The sequence below is a fragment of the Gymnoscopelus microlampas genome (genome assembly GCF_963454915.1).
Source record: "Gymnoscopelus microlampas genome assembly, chromosome: 20".
NCBI lineage: Eukaryota > Metazoa > Chordata > Actinopteri > Myctophiformes > Myctophidae > Gymnoscopelus > Gymnoscopelus microlampas.
The window spans coordinates 41,078,208-41,099,747 of NC_139957.1; positions in this window are offsets into that span (position 1 = coordinate 41,078,208).

Here is a 21,540-nt window from a genome sequence, read left to right on the forward strand (position 1 = left end):
TTTTGACTATGTCACTAAAGGGCTGTTTTTCTATTAGCACGTTTGACCCTCAAGGTTTCAGCCTCCAGGTAGAAACTCAAAATAGTCAGAGAAGACATAAAACACCATAAAAACATCACCAGGGGGCTTAATGAAGTTCTATCAACCTCATACACATGAAAAACAGAAAAAGTGCAAAACCATGGCACCACCTCTTTAAAGGAGAAAAAATAGCCGATCTGTTGCATTGTGAGCTTGTAGATCACAATGCTTGTAGATCACAATTTCATTTAATGTTTTGCTTTGAACTCTTTCTTTCTCCCACTTTTAGTCCTCATTGATTCCTCCCCACACCTTACTGTGTGTTGTCACTGCTGCTGTATCATACTGACTCACCTGCCAGTGAGGAGCCCCACGGGGAGGACGCAGAGCCTTCGTCTTACCTACTCCTCCCGCCCATCACTCCCCTGCTGACAGGCTCTGCTTGAGCTTGACAAAGCCGGAAGCACCGCGATGGATTCTAACCCCCAGACTCTACAGAGATCGTATATATGTTTTACATTTTTAAATGGGGCCTAAAGGGATAGTTCACACCCCCCCCCCAAAAAATCTATGGATTAGTCACCCCATGGAGACTTGAATTCATGGATATTTTTTAAAATTTATATTGCGTTCCTAAGGCAATAATTTGATGACCAGCGGACCGGTAGGCAGCGGTCCCGGTAGGAGACACAAAGGAGACACTTTTGTGTCCTACCGGAACCGCTGCTGGTCATCCAATTATTGGTTTAGGAACGCGATATAAAAATTAAAAAATATCCATGAATTCAAGTCTCCATGGGGTGACTAATCGATAGGAAAAAGAGTCATTTTGGGGGAGAACTAGTGGTTAAAGAAAAAGTGTTTTGTTTGTTCTATTGTATCTATTGTTCTGCTTATAAGTTCTGTAATAGAAACTTGAATCAAATCTAAGTTAACAAAATGTTGCTTCTTGACAAAATGTGGGTCAAATTTAGGACTCACACTCCAAATTCGGGATTGGCATCAGACCCAGAAATCTGGCATCGGTCGGGCTCTACTACTATGTTAATGATAATGATTGTCTTTATTTTCCCCTCAGGAACACTGATCTTCACAGCCTGTTCCAACAGAAAAACACATCACCATATAGCACAGAACAACATAACACCAAGACACAATACATGAAGTCCCCAGTATACACAAAAAACATCCCATATCAGCGAGGCAGTTTGTGTAATGCTGCAATGGCTGAAGGGACAAAACTCCTACAAAAACAAACTTTTTTTTTCCCATTTCAAAGTTCTGTATCTTCATCCAGATGGCCATGAGCAGTGACTATGTTGTAAGTAAGGGATGATCAGTGTCATTTTCTATTGAAAGTGCTAAACGTGTGATGGCCTTATTGTTCACATCAGAAAGTGTGGGTGTGGTAAGTCCAGTAATCTTGGAGGCAATACGGGTCATACTGTAAAGTCTGTCTCTGTTAGACATGGACAATATAGTGAAAAAGAATCATGGGGAACAATACAACAGATCAGGTTGAATAATGCTTTTGTACAGTAATAACAGAAGGTGAGGGGCAACAGGCAATGTTCTTAACTTAGGGATAACATGAAGACTATACGTTCCCTTTAACCCATTCACTCCGGGAAAGTATCTTTCGTCATTTTAGATGTCTTTGGCTATTAAAAAAATTGCAGATCTACAAGCTCATAGGTGCCACGCTATGAGCTTGTAGATCTGCTATTTTTGAAAATGTGTGCAAATCTTTGAATGCATATTTTTGGAAGCGAACATTTGTGAAATATTTTATTCCAGGGACCTCCAGAAGCAAAGATTTGAGTTACAAATGTTCACTTTGAAAATATAAGTATTCAAAGATTTGCACACATTTTCACGATTCTTCAAAAAATAGAAGATCTACAAGCTCATAGCGCGGCACTCGGTGCCGCGCTATGAGCTTGTATATCTGCTATTTTTGAATAGCCAAAGTATAAAATAATGGTTCTATAGCTCAAATCTAAAATGACACAGATGCGTTCCCGGATTGAATGGGTTCAGATGAGTGTTACTAGAGAAGTACAAACTCACCTGTCAGGTGAAAAGAAGCAGCCTTGATGACATGCTTATCGGAGGAGACGTGTGGTTGTCTCTACGGGAAAAAAAAACATATATTATATTCAAAGATTTGCACAATTTTCCAAAAATAGCAGGTATACAAGCTCAAATATCTGCTATTTTTGAATAGTCAAAGTATAAAATAATGGTTAAAGTGGTTACACAGATGCGTTCCCGTTTTTTAATGCGTTAATGTAGGTTTCAATGCTACTGTAAATACTCCAGAACGTCACGTCCTGTTATCTTCTCATGGACTTGTCTGCACTGACGTCTCATCAGCTTGTATGTTGAAACACTTAAACCCCATATACCGTACATAGGCTTCGTCCACACGTACACGGGTATTTTCATAAACGTAGCTTTTTATATGCGTTTTGGGGGGTTCGTCCACACGCAAACGCGTTTTTGCTCCATGTAAACGCATCTTTTGGAAAACTCCTGCCACAGTGTAGATTTTTAAAAACTCCGGCTATGTGTTCCCGTGTGGACACGGTAAACGGAGTTTTTGCATGGGTCGTGACTGACTTAGCCGTTGTCGTGTGGACAGAGAGATTTTTTTAAACAGGGCCGTGTAGACGCGGAGGTTTTCAAAAACGAAAACGAAATATCTACGTTTATGAAAATACCCGTGTACGTGTGGACGAAAGTTGACCGGAGTCCCCCAGGGCTCTATGCTAGGTCTGCTCCTTTTTCCCTCCACCAAATATCTTTAATAAAAACATGTTGTGAGCTTGTAGATCTGCCATTTTTTGATGATTGTTCACAACAGAATAACGATGTTCATGTGAAAATCTCGAATGTTCAGGTTCTTAAGAACTTCCTCCTCTTCCTGAACACTTCCAGAAGGCCTGTCACAGCCTGTCAGTAGGTGAGGAACACACACGCACGCACGCGCGCGCACACACACGCACACGCACACGCACACGCACACGCACACGCACACACGCATATAGCTGGACTGACCCAACTCCAAACAATGTCTCAGTTTTTGAGAGGCCAGTCCATCTCCTTTTTGTTTCTTTCCTTTGTTTTCACCTCAATATACACACTCCAGGTTAGGTCTTGTTGTGACACAAGAAGCACTTAAATCCCTAGACCAGGGGTCTTCAACAGGGGGTCCGGGACCCCTAGCGGGTCCTCAGAGCTACTACAGGGGGTCCGCCAAATCTTTGTGTGATATTTCTTTTTTTTTACCTTAACCACTTGAACCCTAGCATCCCTTTTTCTGAGGAGAACTTTAGCCAAAAATAGCAGATCTACAAGCTCTCAACGCCTCGAGCTGCGAGGCGTTGAGAGCTTGTAGATCTGCTATGTTTTGGCAAAGAGGTGTTTGGTGTAGAGGGAAACAAGAGCAGACCAAGTAAACAAAAAAAGTTAAATCTGAAACACAATTTTTATACAATATAGAGGAGGGGGTCCCTGCTTCATCTCTCTCTCAGCTCGGGGGTCCTTGGCCTGAAAACGTTGAAGACCCCTACCCCTGCCCTAGACCTTGTCTAGTCTGTAGCACCGGTTAGTTATATTTCATAGGGAAACCACACAAAGTTGGACATCATCCTTTTTGTCTCTTTATAGATTTCTACATAACAAAATGCCATCAGGCCTGCAGGACTGGAACATCTGGCCATTTCCACTGCGCTTTCTGCAGTAAAACAGTAATCAGAAGGGAGGATGCACAGAGGCACTTGGAAACGTGCCGGACACTGTCTGTCTCCCAGGTGCATATTAACCCTTCTTTCTTTCTTTTTCCCTTTATTTATTCAGGGAAGCCCATTGAGAGCAAGCTCTCTTTTTCAAGGACGCCCTGATAGCAGCATATAAAATACAATACATACATAATGAAAAACAATAACAAACATTTGAATCATATTACAGTGTCACAGATGCAAATACACATAGAGTTACATGAAGCAGGTGCAGTCACTATGTAGTGTGTCCTCGAGAAGCACCCTAAATGTCTCAATTGAGACCAATCGACACCAGTTTCAGAGAGTCCTGAAGTTTGTTCCATTTGTTTGGAGCATAATACATGAAAGCAGTCTTTCCTTGTTCACTGCTCTTACGAGGACTGGTATGTCTAATGTGGGTTTGTGAACATGTTGAATGTCCAGTAACCTTTTGGTTTCAGAAGCGAGGATAGGTACAAAGGAAGCTTTTGTTGCTCTCTACGCACTGCCAGAGATGGCCAACCCACTTTATCATATAAAATACAGTACATCTGGCACAGCTGGGTGTTTTTATTCCCCCACACTATTCACTTATTGTGTTGATCATTTTGCTGTGTCCAATCCATTCTGACAAGATGGTGCATTTTCTTTCATGTTAGATGTTCAAGCTCAGCTCCTGCAGTACGTCTAAAACACACTGTGCTGACACATAAGTTGCATTAACGAGGATTAAGGGTCGAACCAATGTACTATACATATAAACAAAAGATTGCACCTTGACCTTACACAAAAAATGCCGCGCTACGAGCTTGTAGATCTGCTATTTTTTGTAAAATCGTGAAAATTTGTGCAAATCTTTGAATACATATTTTTTTTTAAAGCGTTAGGATTTAGATTTTAATCGGCCTCAGGTCTTAATGGGTTAATTGTGCATTGAAAACCCTTGTCAGAGATTAAACTTTTTGACTGTTTTTGTCTCAGGTAGAAGAGAGACCTCGAAAAAACAAAAAGCTGAGTGATGATCCCATCCCTGGCGGACAGGACGACGCATCTGATGACCGCAGCGGACAGGAGGACGACCGCAGCGGACAGGAGGAGGACTGCAGCCCTGGCCTGGCCCTGGACAACCCTCCCCGCATAGTGCAGCGGGCAAAATCACGGACACACAGTAGCATTTGTCAATACTGCAATGTAGAGATGCTTACAAAAAACATGAAGTTACACATTTACAGGAAACACACGGACACTGCTGTCCGAGACATCAACGCCGTATGCAACGGCCGACCTGCCAGTGTCCCACCCTCTGCATCCCAGGCTGTGGGCCCACCCAGTGACGAGATCCCCGTCCAACCCTCTACCAAACGACCTTTGTATGTTGTATGTTGTAGTTGTATGCATTATACCCATTAGAACCGCAGGGAAAAGCATCTGTCATTTTTTGTTTTTAAGTTGGCTATTAAAAAATAGCAGATGTACAAGCTCACAGCGTGCCACTTCGTGTCACGCTGCGAGCTTGTACATCTGCTATTTTTGAACATTTTTGAAAAATCTTGAAAGTGTGAGAACTACTGATTTAGAAGACATTTGTAGAATCGACCTCAGGTCTTAATGGGTTAAAAACAATTACTGTCCATCTTTGTGTATTTTATTTTGAAAATTGCTACCGGAAGCCTGTTGTTTATTGCTGTCATGAGAGAGTTAACTTTACCATAACTTTATACTATGATAACAAACTCTATAGTGTTCAATGAAGCTACTGCTGTTATTTGGGTTTTAAAGGAACCAAAGGGTCTGGACAACGGTTAGAGAGATGCAGCAAGCCGCAATGTTGGAGCCAGTGGTCAAATTAAATTACACAGAATAGGTATGTAGTCTGTCTGTGTAGTCCATTCTGTCCACCTGCCTGCACTATTGCAAAGTCTCTGTGTCATCACAGTATCACACCCTGTGCTAATAAGGCAACAACACAATCACAGTGCCATTGCATCACATAATACACTGATATTTCTGACATGACAGTGTCAACACTATCATCAGATTGATTTAACATATCCAGGTTAAAGCGTAATCCATTGAGACTGGGAAAGCATCTGTGCCATTTTAGATTTGAGCTATATTTTAACCACTTAAACCATTATTTTATACTTTGCCTCTTAAAACATAGCAGATCTACAAGCTCATAGCTTGTTATGAGCTTGTAGATCTCCTATCGTGAAATCGTGAAAATTTGTGCAAATCTTTGAATATAATATATTTGAAAGCAACGTTTTTTTACTCAAATCTTTGCTTCTGTGGGTCCCTGAAACAAAACCTTTTTAAGATGGTGGGGTCGGCGGCCAAATACATATAATTTTGGGGGTCCTTGACATGAAACAGTTTGAGAACCACTGATATAGCAACATGGGTTTTTTTCAGAAAACTGTTGGGATTTAGAAGACATTTGTAGAATCGGGTCCTCAGTTCTTAATGGGTTAATCCGTGTGAGTGCAACCCACCCAAGAAATCATCACTTTAGGGAGTTTATTGAGAGAAAGTTGCTAAATAATTGAGGATTATTTGTGAAACCAAAGCTTGCAAAGACAAAGAGGATTTATTTACCCAAGCTTTCCATAGAGGTGCAACCTTTTTGGGTTTATCGTCGTTGAATACAACCAGATAGGACTAGAGCAGTGGTTCTCAAACTGTTTCATGTCAAGTACCCCCAAATTGATATGTATTTGGCCGCGGACCCCCATCTCAAATATTTTGTTCCATGGACCCCCAGGAGCTAAGATTTTTCAAAAATAGCAGATCTACAAGCTCATAGTGCGGCACTCGGTGCCGCACTATGAGCTTGTATATCTGCTATTTTTTAATAGCCAAAGTATAAAAGGTTAAAATTACTATGATGCTATATTAACACATTTGGCTGGGGACCCCCTGGAAACCCCCCAAGGACCCCTGGGGGTCCCCGGACCCCACTTTGAGAACCATTGGACTAGAGGATACCCTCTGAGTCGCTTGCAGCTACACTCACTGACATGCAGAATAAGTATGTTAGGGACAGTTTTACCATCTTCACTGTTAAAGCATGAGACTAAAGTTAATTTGATGCAGTGGCATTCTGGTACAGTTTTACTGTGTTAAATTCTGAAAACGGGTATGCCACGTTCAGGACACCTGGGACTACAGTACAGTTAATGCACAGAGCCTAGTGTAAGTCTGTAGTAAGGATGGCAGTTTTGGTCAGTTCAAACCACTTTGAGACGGTTGGGTGTAGCAGCTATGCAATGTTGTTCAAGTCCTTATTCAACCCTTAATTCCAGACCAGAGTGAGATATACGGACTGTGGTTGGAGGTGGAGAATACTCCGGACCCGGCCACAGGCGTTTCTGTTAAACAGGAGGAACTTGAAGGCCACCCGAGTAAGCCCTTTCCCCTACTTTATTTACAACTTTGACTTAAACACATTTTACTTCCAAACAAGAAATCTCAAAAACTACTACTGTCTAGGTTGCCATGTAATGCGCTGTGCACCTGCATGCTCAATAAAGGGTGCCGCGTTTCAAGCTTGTGCATCAGCTACTTTTGATGCTTTTGTGTGACGCTGTAGTATGATCAAGTCTGGCATTAATTTACGAAAAACACAAAAAGTTAAAATATGGAGATAAGAGGTTTCTGCCCGACACCAACGATATATAGCAATATTTTGAACATTTTGAAGAAAACTGTTCCAGGGGGTCCCCAGCTTAGTGATTCATAGTTATGAACCAAGTGGAACCATTGAATCGTCAACTAAAATGACGTGATCCTGACAAACCCTATAGGTCAGCAGGCTTGACTTGGACAAGGAGCCAGAGGACATCCAGGCCGTCGAGCCAGAACCGGTCTCACCACCAGCCACCGACTGCCATGGCTGCCTCGACTGCAGGGAGTTGTTCCGTACGATGGACAGAGAATCGTTGAGGCTGGTGAAGGTGAACGACCGGTTGAAGGAGGCATGCAGTGCCGCCCGAACGAAAGAACAGGAAGGGGTGAGTCTGTCCTTTTACGCTTGTGTTTGTTCAGTAACAGCGGTCTCCTCGTCTCTCCAGCACTTTAGTAAACAGAAAATACTTTCTCAGGAGAGACTATCCATATATCAGCTTAAATTGTATCATTATTTTATTTTTTTAAGTTTTTATTTTTTGTTTCATCTCCAATTTCACTTGTTTATCCTATTTTCTGTTTACTAACGAGCAGAGACGGGGAGACCCCTGTTACTGAACACTCCATAGCAATGATTACTATTAGAATACAGAGCTATTTAACACTTATTTTAACAAAAAAATTAAAAAAGTTACAAGGCAGGCACTCCGTCAGAAGTGGACTTTATCTCCGCCAGGTGTGTCTGAGCGAGTCACCAACTCAACACCCAAGCGAGCGCTCTCACTCTCACACCCACATCTGTCAACTCGGCACTGTTTTATTTGCATACCGATAGGGGGACACAGTTATCATACTCTAGTCTATGTCAGTGCTTCTCAAACTTTTTCATGCCAGGGACCCCCAAATTGATATATATTTGGCCGCTGACCCCCATCTGAAAATATGTTGTGCCAGAGACTCCCAGAAGCAAAAGATTTGTGTTAAAATGTTCGCTTTAAAAGAAATATATTCAAAGATTTGCGCTATGAGCTTGTATATCTGCTATTTTTGAATAGCCAAAGTATAAAAGGTTACAATTATTGTGATGCTATATTCACACATTTTGCTGGGGACCCCCTGGAACCCCCTCAAGGACCCCCGGACCCCACTTTGAGAACCAATGCTCTATGTCTTTGTCAACATGGGACGTGACAGGCTGTCCTTGGCGCAACCGACGCAAAATGGTTCCTTGTAACGAAGGTCAACGTATGGGGAGTTGACTGCAGTCAGTGCAGATACTTCTGCAGACAGGGTTCATACACCCAGGTGCATTCATTTAACCACTTGAACCTCAAGCTATTCTGGGGGGAACATTTGCCAATAATGGCCGATGTTCTAGCAGTGAGCTATTTATTTAAATTTTACGTCGCAGGACCACATTGGAAATAAGTGTTTCATTACGCTTTTATGTGTATATCCTGGGTTTAAGTTAAAGTGTGATTACTTGTATTTATTTTACCAAAATCAAATAAAATCAAACACAACAACATTGGTAAGCAGTGGAAGGAATTAATAAACCGGGAAAGCATCTGTCATTTTCGATTTTTGCGTTAGCTATTCAAAAATAGCAGATATGCAAATTCACAGCGCGTCACTTTGTGCCGCGCTGCGAACTTGTACATCAGCTATGTTTGAATATTTTTGAAAAATCTTGAACTACTGATTTAGAAGGACTTTGTAGAAGTGGCCTCAGGTCTAAATGGGTTAATTGGCACAACTAAAATTGGGGAGAAAAGGGGGGGGGAATGATTGGCTACTCTAAACACTAGTGCACTGTATATTAGTTCTTTAAGTATATAGTGTTTAAGTGGTTAATATTTGTCACTGACAGGAACACGTTGAGACGTCCTCCACATCAGCCCCGCCCACCTCTAAGGGGAAGCAACAGTCAGCTCCAGAGGAAGAGAAGGATGAGGTGAGTCTCTCTGTATTTATCCCTCTGTCTGTCAGTCAGTCTTTTTGTGTATATATTTAATATGTGTCACTTGGACAGGAACGTGTGATGATGCCCTCTCTTGCAACCACCTCCGGGAAGAGGAAGAGACAGCAGGCCTCACCCTCTCCTAGCACTCTCCCTCCTCCCTCTGTCTATCTTCTTATCTGTGGCCCATAGGGCATTGGTTCTGAAAGTGGGGTCCGGGGACCCCCAGGGGTACTTGAGGGAGGTCCATTTGGTTCCATTTGTACACTCTCAGAGTTAAATTAACATTGATTTTACAATATGAATTGGGGTTGGATTTTTTGGAATTTGGGAGTTTTGTTCCAGGGACCCCCCTGGAACAAAACAAACATTTAAGTTACAAATATTCGCTTTAAAAAGATATTTTCAAGATTTTTCAAAAATGGCAGATCTACAAGCTCATAGAGTGCCGTGCTAGGAGCTTGTATATCTGCTATTCTTGAATAGCCAAAACAATCTAAAAATGACACAGATGTGTTCCCGGATTGAATGGGTTAAAGCTGGAGTCCAAAACCTTTTGTGTGTTTGAAACATTACTATACTGTACGTTGTTGTACAACACGTCTGGGTCATTTGTTGCTATTATATACGATACGATACGATACGATAATACTTTATTGTGGCTGTCCAACAATCTTTGAACAAATGTTCAGTTGCTGCAGCAGTTGTGACTTTAAGGCTACAGACAGACATCCATACCAGGTGGTACTACAGTACTGGAGAACACTCATTATAACAGAAGTGAAAAACAAAAGAAGAATCTGTCTACTAGCACCAAAAGATCTCAAACGGCGAAGGAAATAGACTCTTTGCTTTGTCTTCTTACCCACTGATTCAATCTGTTCTTTCCATGACAGAAGGTGGTCAATTACTACTCCAAGGTATATATACGAACATACCTGGTTGATCTGTTCACTATGAATAGTTATGGGGGATCTGTGTATCTCTAGTGGGGCACCAAAAACAATCTCCTCTGTCTTTTTTGTGTTAATGATAAGAGCGTTGTTATCACTCCACTCCACCACCGTATTTACTCTGTGTTGGTGCAGTCCAGGATCACTGGAACTATCCAAAAGGGAAATCAAAACTGTACGTATCGTCAGAGTACTTTAGAATGTATTGGTCTGGTTTGTCAGTGCGACATTCAGACAGACATTCCTCAGTACGACAGCTGTCAGTATAAAGGGTGAAAAGTACAGCTGAGCTTACGCAACCCTGGGGAGCACCAACATTAGTAGTTAATGCTGCGGAGAGGGTTCTGTTCACTTTCACCCTCTGTACTCTGTTAGTAAGGAAGGAAGCATACCAGTGAATTAAGTATGGATTCAGTTCCAACTGTACCATCTTTGACACCAGAATATCAGACTGTATTGTATTGAAAGCTGAAGAGAAGTCTAAGAACAGCACCCTTGCATAATTCTTATTAGACTTATCTAGGTGTTTTGTAATGAAGTGGACCAATGTGACAACCGCATCCTCTGTACCGCAACCTTTCTTATAAGCAAACTGACAGGGGTCAAATTTGTCTTTAGTTATACTTACAAGATGTTGCAACAGTATTCTTTCCAGTGATTTCATGATCACTGAAGTGAGAGCTATGGGTCTATAATCCTTATGTTCTTTTGGACATTGGATTTTGGGTAGTGGTTTTATGTGTGAGGTTTTCCAACACAGAGGAATTGTGTGTGTGTCTACAGAGGTTTGAAAAATTGGTTGCCACACAGGAGCCAACTCAGATGCAAAGTTTTTGAGGAGAAAAGCACTGCACTCGTCCGGCCCATTAGCTTTCCTTGTGTTAGTACACCAAAACACTTTTCTGACATCCTCTTCAGTGATGACAATTCTGTCTGAGGGGGCAGGTGTTACAGCCTTGAGTATTTCAGTGCAGAGAGGAATCGCCTAATGATTCGAATCTGGCAAAGAAAGTATTTAGGTCATTAGAAAAGCCAAGTTCATTATCTGTCACAATAGGTTTGGTTGGGGATGACATTCCTGTCATGGATTTCATAGTATCCCACGCCTTTTTGTGATTTTTGGCTTTAAACGCATCCTCTAGATGCTGTCTATGTGTCAATTTTGCCTGCCTCATTTTTGTTTTTAGCTTTCTTTCCGTCAACTTAAGTGCACCGAAGTCTTTGTTTATGAAGGCTATTTTCCTTTCATTTATTACATCTTTTATGTCCTTGGTCACATATGATTTATTGTTCGGAAAGATTTTAATTTCCTTTGTAGGAACAACCAGCTGTACACAAAAATTAATATAATCATTTGTAACATTGGTTATTTTGTCCAATGAACCTTCTCTAAATGTGTCCCAATCTGTACAGTCCAGGGCTCCAGGCATGCTTTTAGTTGTTCCTTGCTTTCATTTGTCCATGTCCTAACTACTTTCTTACTTTTTTTCAGTTTTGACTTATAGACTGGAGTCAAGCACACGACATTATGATCAGAGGTCAATATAGGCGGCCCAACCGTGGCAACATATGCTTTTGGAATGTTCACATACTGTAACACTTGTCCAGAATGTTATTTTTCCTAGTCGCATCCTTAACATATTGTTCAAATCCTGGCAACACGGTGTCCAGATAGCACTGATTTAAGTCCCCAAGCACGATGGCTGGTGCCTCTGGATACTGCAGTTGCAGTCCGTGTACACAGTCAGCAATGGTTTTTGCTGCTTGTGCAGCTCTTCCTGGCCCTTTAGGAGGCACATATACTAGAAACAGTAACATGCACCCAAATTCGCGGGGAAGATAGAAAGGTCTTAAAGTCATGCCTAGGATCTCCACGTTGGGATCGTCGCATATCCTAAGTTTGACGGAGAAGGATCGACACCAGAGATCATTTATGTACACACATACACCACCGTAACCACTCCCTCCACCTCTGTCCAGTCGTACCATAGTGAAGTCCAGTCGTACTTCATAGAGTGAGTCTGGTTTTGATGGCTGTAACCAGCTCTCAGTGAAACATAACAGTGATGCCTCACGAAAATCATGATTGTACCTGGTGTATGTCCGTATCGTGCCTATTTTGTTGTGCAGAGAACGCACGTTGGCCAGAACGATAGAAGGGAGCGGGGGGCGGGTGAATCTCCTCCGTAGTCGGTTCCGAATTCCCCCTCTTTTCCCTCGTCTCCTCTTCCTCTTTCCTCGGATCAACTCCACGGGGATGTTATCAAACACGGGTAGGTGGACGTGGTTTGCCGTTGTGTTCGGCTCCGGCGGCCGTAATGCCAGCAGTGCAGCTCGGCTGTACACACAGGCAGTCCTGGTCGCGCCGTCTTCACGCCAGATGTTTGTGTTGAGTTGAGTCTGTTTGACCGACAAGCAGGAGTTGATAGTCCATAGGATCAGCAGCAGAGTTATTTCTACCGCTCTCATTTTGTATCTCATAACATGTAACGACATATAGGCACACGGACAATACAAATAACGAAACAATAAGGCATACAAGGCCCTCTGAGGTCGCGGTGCAGCCGCAGAGCAGCGCACACGGAAGCAGCAGCTCTGCAGAGCAGAGCAGAGCAGAGCAATATATATTTATTTATCATCCTCTGTAGCAGATATATACAAACAAACTAAAATAAACATTTGAGAGCTTAAACCTTTGGCTATCACTGAAAATTACTTTTCATTTGCCCTTATGTTCATTAAAAATACATTGAAAATCTAAATTATAATCAAAGGAAATACAACCAAATCATTGTGAATTCCATAAATGTCTCTTTATTTTATTTTTTTATTGATTTTAAATGTATTTCTTAATGAACATTAGGGCAAATGAAAGTCATTTTCAGTAAAATATGTTTTACATTTCATGTTTCCATCTGCTGCAGAGGCTGAGAAATATATATATTTTTAGTGTAAGTTGACAATTATATAAAGTTTTTCAGAAAATCTTTTGATTTAGAAAGTGTCATTAGAATGGGCTTCAGGTCTAAATTGGTTAACACAATATAACTGGTTCATGTGCAGTGTGGTCTCCCTACTCTTCCATTGACACGGTTAGATCCTATGGTCTGGTAGGACACCTACTGGTTGACAAGATGTACTGCATGTTATACTGAGAGTCCAAAGAGAGTCTCAGTCACAGCTCAACAGTAGACATTTTGGCACTAATGCAGGGAGATGTGGGTTTGAATCCCTAGCAGAACACAAATCTTACAGATTGCAGCTTTAAGCTCTATTTTATACTTCATCATAAGATGGTATTTGTATATCTGTTTTAATGGGTTAATGTAGGTTTCAAAGCTACAGTAAATACTCCAGAACGTCACATTAGTGTCCTGATGTAGAACACCTGGCATGTGAAAGTGTCGTCTCCTCTAGGACCGTCACGATTACACATTTTTGTTGACGATTAATTGTCACACAAATAATTGTGATTAACGATTTAATTGTGTTTTTGGCATTGGAACATATGAGTACAATTTTTTTTCTGTTTGGTTTTTAGGCTTCATAATCACAAATTGCACAGGAAAGAGTGTTTAGTTTAAAGTCTTCTCCATGATGTGCGTTTTGGTAAATATGGCCCCACTTGTTTTTAAATTCATTATGAACAGGCCGACATCCGGTCTCTACACAGGATCGTGGGTGGTGCCCCCAGAGGCAAATTGAAAGGATTTTTTGGGGGGGGTGCCCAGATGTTGTGTTGCTGACATCTGTCTTGCCTAAATATGGGGGGAGGGTGGAGCGTGTATCTGAGAGTATTTACAAATGGGGGTCTGCAGCCAACATACAACATACTAGTTTAAGAACCACTGACATTGACCCTTCAAGCTGAAGTGAAGATGTGACAACACACAGGTCTCAGCTCTGTACAGACAGGTGGGGGCTAATGACAGCATGTGGATCTCATGTGGATCTCATGTGGATCTCATGTGGATCTCATGTGGATCTCATGTGGATCTCAGACTTCATGTTGTCTTTCTATGACGTCAGTCATTTATGATGTACTGTATCTACGACGTTTGACTCCATATTTGGGCATGCTCCTGAGAGATCAGAGGATGTTGACCGTTGGCATTTTTTGCTGTGTCTGTCATACAAGCCCTCTGTCGTACATCAGGTACAATGGGTATTGAATGACCGGGTGAGGAATGTATTCTCAACTTGCATCGTTCCCGAGTGGGCCGGTGCCCAACAGTATAGTCTATTAACAAACTAGAAAAAGTGCTCCTTGGAGCACAGGTCTCCGCCAGGTCAGGTAGGTTATTGTGGCCTCCTGGTGGCGCTATAATAAGCCAACGTGAAAAGGGGTGCCACTTCTTCTTAGGCCTTGCATTCATGATTTGACATTGCGTTCATGATTTGAGGCAATTTGTTCCAAAAATGTGTTTTGCTAAATTAGACCTGCTGGTGGCGCTATAACAGGTCAATGTGAAAAGGGTGGCATTTCTTCCTCGGCATAGTGGGAATGTGCGTGCACAATTTCACGGAAATCGCATGCTGCGTTGATGATTTGAGGCATTTTGTTCAAAAAGGACCAATCCTGCAAACTTTGGAAGCCAATCTTAGCCAATCAGGATGGAATATGGAAAATCGGACAGATCCGTGTTGATCACATGACTATAGAGATACTGTGTACCAATTTGCGTTATGTTTGGATAAAATCTGTAGGAGTAATATAAAAAAAAATTGCACAAATCGGCCTCCTGGTGGCGCTATGACAGGCCCATGTGAAAGATTTGGGGCAGAGGTTCTGAATTGGCATTCAGTGTGTGTGCACAGTTTCGCAGGGAGCGGGCCAACGGTGCTAGAGATTAGCTGTTCACAGACAGATGGACACACGGACGGACGGACGGACGGACAGACGGACGGGTGCAAAACATACTCTCTCGCCATGCCTTTCGGCCTGGCGTAGACAATTATGCAAATCTTTGTGTGTGTGTGTGTGTGTGTGCATGCATGCGTGCATGTGTATCTGTCCTTCACGTATCTCGAGAACCATCAGACTCAGTACATGCATCGCTGAGTCCCAAGCAGGCCTGGAACTTTGTCATTTTGACAAATGCCATGCAGGGCAGGAAGGCCATCAAACAAAACAATGATTTTTAATTGCCAAAAATGTAATTTAGATTTAACTTATATATTTTTTAATACATTTACAAATGATATATTTTCTGTAGAGTCAAAGGTTCACTCATGCTCAACCCAGAATCAGAGTCACTGGACTCGTTTGAAGATGTGTATGGGGTAAGAATTCAAAAGACACTGGTGTTTAAAAACATATTGACAGGAATGAGGCAAAGGAGAAATGGTAGAATCAGGTGGGGCAGTGTGGGTCACTGTGGACTCAGGGGCAGATATTCTTTTGAGGGGCAGAAGGCTTTGACATGTTTATTCTCCATGTTGACAATTTGTTCTTTGATCTGTGCCCATGTGACACAACAGATATAGCTAAACTGCCAAATAGATGTTTGATTTATGTTAAACTCAAAGACCTTTTATTTGTGTTATTTATTTCAGATCAAATATATACAGTAACACCTATTATCACCCCCTGAAACTCCTGTATGCTGGACTTATTTCATTTACTAAATAACCCTCTGATATAAAGGACTCTCTGACACGAATCATTTCCATAGATTGCATACCAACCCATAATTAAGAGCTTACACTTAAAAAGTTGCATTTTATTTTAGTTCGTTTTTTATGTCATGGTAAACTCTTCATCCCACATCAAGTACATTAAAAGTAAACGACACAAGTACAAAGTACATACAGAGAGAGAGTTTTATTGACATATAGTTCAAACCCAGGACAGATACTGGTACACTGGTCAACGTTAAATTTGTCCCCCCCCCTCCCCAAAAAAGAAAATACAATGACATTTGGAAATACATTCCCCCCTCCCCCCCCTTTTTTTTATTTCTCCCTTCTGTACAGTTATTTTATTTTTTATTTTTTTTCTATACATTTTATTTGTGTTTTTTCCCCTATTTTTCCCCCTTCCCACCCTTCCCAAGGTCTGTCCACCCGTAGGCACAGAATATCAATAGTACTGATAATTTTGGCAATAATATCCACAGTACCCATAAGTCAGAGACATTGAAAAATGACATTTGAAAATAAAACAACATACTGACAGACATTTTAGAACAAATAAAAACATAACAAAAACAAACCCTGGCCACGTTTTACATGAATAAAAATAAATAAAATAAATTAAGATGAGGCTTTTTGTGTGTTTCTCTTTGGCATTTTTTTTCCTTTTTGTCCTCCTCTACCCCTTTTCTAACAACTATTGGCACCTGTTGCTAGGCAGAAAAAAAAAAAACGGGTCTCCCTCCGCCAGGAGCCCGGCCCCCGCCGGCCCGGTGCAGAGAGATCACCCATACAGCGCACAGGGAGGGCCCCCTCCCCTTTCATTAAATAAAAACAGGTAGACCAGGGTTTTCTACAAATGTCTTCTAAATCAGTAGTTCTCAAACTGTTTCGTGGCAAGGACCCCCAAAATCATATGTATTTGGCTGCGGACCCCCCCATCTCAATTTTTTTTTGTGCCAGGGACCCCCCCCCCCAGAGGAGAGGGTTTGTGTAAAAAAAAAAATCAAGATTTTTCACTTTTTTTTCTAAAATATCAGATGTACAAGCTGCAGCGCGGCACGAAGTGACGCGCTGTGAGCTTGTAGATCTGCTATTTTTGTGGATCTGTAGATCTCCTTTTTTGTAGATTTTTGTAGATTTTTTAGTAGATTGTAGATTTTTGTCGATCTGTAGATCTCCTTTTTTTGTAGATTTTTTTGTAGAGAGACAGGTGCACCAGGGTTGAAGAGGTTAACTCATCTGTGTGTGTGTGAGATGTTTCTCAGAGGTGCACCTGTCCTGCAAACTCAATTATTAACCATCAACTCTCTTAAAGCAGACTTGGCGGCTGGCGTCGTCTGCTGTGATGATCTGGTTCATCCACCCGGCCATCGAGGTGACGTTGCCGTACAGAGAAGGATGTCTGTTCAAACCCGAGTAGATGATACCATTCAGCGTCCAGGAGGCATCGTCATTCTCACACATCAGTGGTCCTCCCCCGTCATGCTGAAACAAAAAGAAGTTGTGTTTTTCAATGTGTGTTTCTATGTGTAAATAAATAATAATAAATATAATAAATAAATATCATGTTAATGTTTTCATCTCTGTGTTACTCACCACGGAGGGATAGGACTTAGAGGCTGCAGTACAGAACGTAGTGTTGGTGATCCATTTGTCTGGTTTAGTCCAGTCACGTCTGCATTGATCATTGGTGATGATGGTGGCAGAAGTCTCATGGAGCAGGTCAGTGTGGTATGATGGTTCTGGAGGGAAAAAACACACAGGATTCAAAGTTGAGGACTTTGTACACACTCATCTATAAATACAGAGGAAAATTCTATTCCATTACAAAATACATATTTTAACCACTTTTTAACCCTTTTTTTTTGGCATGTCATTATAGGAAAAAAAACGTACGTATGTATTTATTTATTCTTCACATATTTTCAAAAATAGTGAAAATAGCGATCTACAAGCTCACAACATGCTGTGATGTGAGCTTGTAGATCATCTATTAACACGCTGAATATAATATTGAGATTATGAATTGCCAGTGAAGTCTCTAAGCAGAAGTACAGGAAGTCCCGCCCTAAAGCCCTCAAGGAAGTTACGTTAATGCTGTGCAGATCTGTTTACATCCCAGGACATGAATGTGTCTTTATGTTGTTTCCTCACCTGGGTATCTGTCCCGTCCCCATCCAGTGAACATGCAGGTCTTGCCAGCAGGGGGGAAGTCACCAGCCTCAGGGACACACACAGGTTTAACATTCTTGTTAAACTTCACAGGGCTGGACAGTTTGGCCAACCACATGCCATACTGAGGCCAGTTGGAGTCGGTGTAGTTGGGGTGGTAGAAGACCTATCAGAGAAATGACAGACACATGTTTAGATTAACCACATAAGATAAAATATTGATAAAACCATCTGATTCCATCCAGAGAGCCCAAACATCAGATTTGGTGTGTCAGTGTGTACATAGTGTTAGTTGTGTAATATGTTCTGACACATGTTTGATGTAATTACCTGTTCAACCTTGATCCTCTGAGTGTCCTCAGTGGTAGAGGAAAGGTCATGAGCTCCCAACACCACAAACTCACCAGGACTGGAGAAGACAACAGGAACAAATGATTATTTCACTTTCATTCCATTATCAATAAGTAACTATATTAATATGTGTCCATAAGTAGCAGAGCTACTGGTTGGTTGTTACATTTGACATATTTAACCACTTTAGCCCTACATACTGTACTTCATTGTACAATGAATAGCGAAAATAGCCGATCTACAAGATCAAAACGCGTTGCTGTGGCACATTGTGAACTTGTAGATCAGCTATTTTCGCTATTCGTTTGAATGTTTTTGTCCATTTTGTGACATCTTGCACCTATAATGACTAATGACCAGAATAGTGAGGCCAGGTTGAAAGAGATGAAGAGACAGTTAGAGTGATAATAAACTGTGTTTACTTATATGTCATGAATATGTATGTTTGTATTACCTGGCCGAGAAGGTTGCAACAAAATACTGATTAATCAGTGATCCACCCCCACGAAAGCGTCCATCGGACCTCTGAAAGATAAAAGGTAATGTGTGAATCAAAGGAAGACATATTATGGAGCATAAATGAAGCACTTCTCCAAGATATGACCTTGTTCTATTAGCTCAGTGGTTCTCAAAGAGGGGTCCGGGGATCCCCCTGGGTCTCTGAGGGGGGTTCCAGGGGGTCCCCATCCAAATGTGTTACTATAGTATGAAAATTAGCTCCAACACTTTATATACATTCTGAAAATAGCTGATCTACAAGCTCTCAACACGTTGTATAAAGTATATTTATATGTATAATGTATATTTACCTGGAGAGCCACCATCCAGGGCCAGGAATGTGGAGCAGCCACTTGACCGTTCTCGATACGTACATCTGCAGCCTCGTCTCGAGCCTCGTCCTCGTCCTTGTCTTGTCCAACTGCAGGCGGCCGAGTCCCGCACTCTGGAAGTGGATCTCTCATCTCTACACATGATAAAACACACCAGGACAGCTCTAAATACATACAATTAAATTGCTTACATTTAATGACACACACACACACACACACACACACACACACACACGCACACACACACACACACACACACACACACACACACACGGCATTGCTTCAATTGACAGTGTGCCAGGACGTTAAAACATGAACACACCTTCAATGGCAGAGGTGATGAACTCCTTGCTGAGCGTCCAGTAAACGGTGGGCACGCCTGGAACGCCACAAGTTCGAGGTCCACGTATCACAAACCCTGCCATCACCGAATCATCTCCCTGTTTGACGATGAGAGCACCTCCAGCGTCCCCCTGATAAAACACAAGTAAAGCATTGCTAACTCTCCTAGCGCTCAGTTACTGTTGAAGCACACTGTTACATTCTTACAATGTAAAGTCTTTACAATATCTTACATTTATTGACTCTATTTCAGCGTACTAACTTTCCAGGAAGAGAGAAAGGCTGTAGTAATTGTGAAGTGCTCCATTAACCCATTAGGACCGGGGACGCATCTGTGTCATTTTAGATTTCTTTGGCTATTCAAAAATAGCAGATATACAAGCTCGTAGCGCGGCACCGAGTGCCGCGCTACGAGCTTGTAGATCTGCTATTTTTGAAAAATCGTGAACATTTGTAACTCAAATCTTTGCTTCGATCTGGGGGTCCCTGGAACTAAATATTTTGAGATGGGGATCCGCGGCCTCAGGTCTTACTGGGTTAAGATTTGAATGGCATTCTTACTTTGCACGTGTCCTGGCCTCCTTTCAGGTTTCCTGCGCAGATCATGTTGCGATCCACCCGTCCGCCGTAGATTCGCTTGCAATCTCTATGGTCGGTTACGGTAACGTTGACGCCTTGAAGCGCTCTAGGTGGTGGCAGTTCTCCTATAAATATGAACAAACAACTTTCAACCCTGCGACCCTATTTTGGGCATGTTATGATTGCAAAAACATTTTCAGAAAATAGCAGATCTACAAGCTCACATTGTGTGACAATGGCTTAAGTGTTTACCTACAGTGAACAGTGGAACCATTTAAAAATGGAGACCTTGAAAAATGTCATTATTTATGCGATTATTGTAGATCTGCTGTTTTCACCTAAATGTTGGCCTATTATAACATGGTGCCATTTTGGGGGTCCCGTGCTTACCTGATTCGATGTCACCCCAGCCGTACACGATTCCTTTGGTGCCTGTAGGAAACAAGCTGCCGTCGTCTGCCAGGCATACAGGTTGGATGTCTTCAGTGAAGACGACCGGAGACGCCATTTTCAGCAGAGCTTGGTCGTTGCGCCACCGTCCGCTATAGGAAGATGAGAATAATCCGAGGTAAATATACATTATACATATAAATATACTTTATACAACGCGTTGTGAGCTTGTAGATCGGCTATTTTCAGAATGTATAGAAAGTGTTGGAACTGATATAGTTATTAATAGCACAATAACAACTTTGATTTTGATTAGCCGTGCACATCCTTACTTTTCATCCCACTTTGGGTGGATCCTGAAATCATTAACGCGTCTGGTCTCACCGCCCTCGTCATCCAGGTTGGTCCTTCCAAACTGGACTATCAGGTCAGTCGTTGGGTTGAGTTCCCTGCAAGAAAAAACAAATATGCCATTTAGTGATTGTCTTTTTTGCCAGACCCAGGGGGTCGGCCTACATGAGGCTTTGTCGGTCGGTCAGTCGGTCTGTCCCTCTTTTCCTCTGCACGCACGTCATGCGAAGTGTGTGGCCATTCAGATTTCAACCACTAGGGGTCTGGCAGTACCAGGTCTCCTTGTTCAATTGTTCAATTTAGACGGCTTTAATCCATGCCATGCATCTATTATATTAATTAAAGATAGCTGAATGAACTTACTTGAGGCATTGTGCAGGAAGGTAAATGTGCTGGCTGTCGACGACGTTCCCACTGCAAATATGATTTCTAGATCCTCCACGGACTCGTTGAACGCTGACAGCAGACGGAAGCTTTGCTGGTATTCCGCCAACAATGAATACGTCCTGATTCGTAGTTACACCTGCAGCCACCGCACACACTGGAACAGAGATCAGACATAT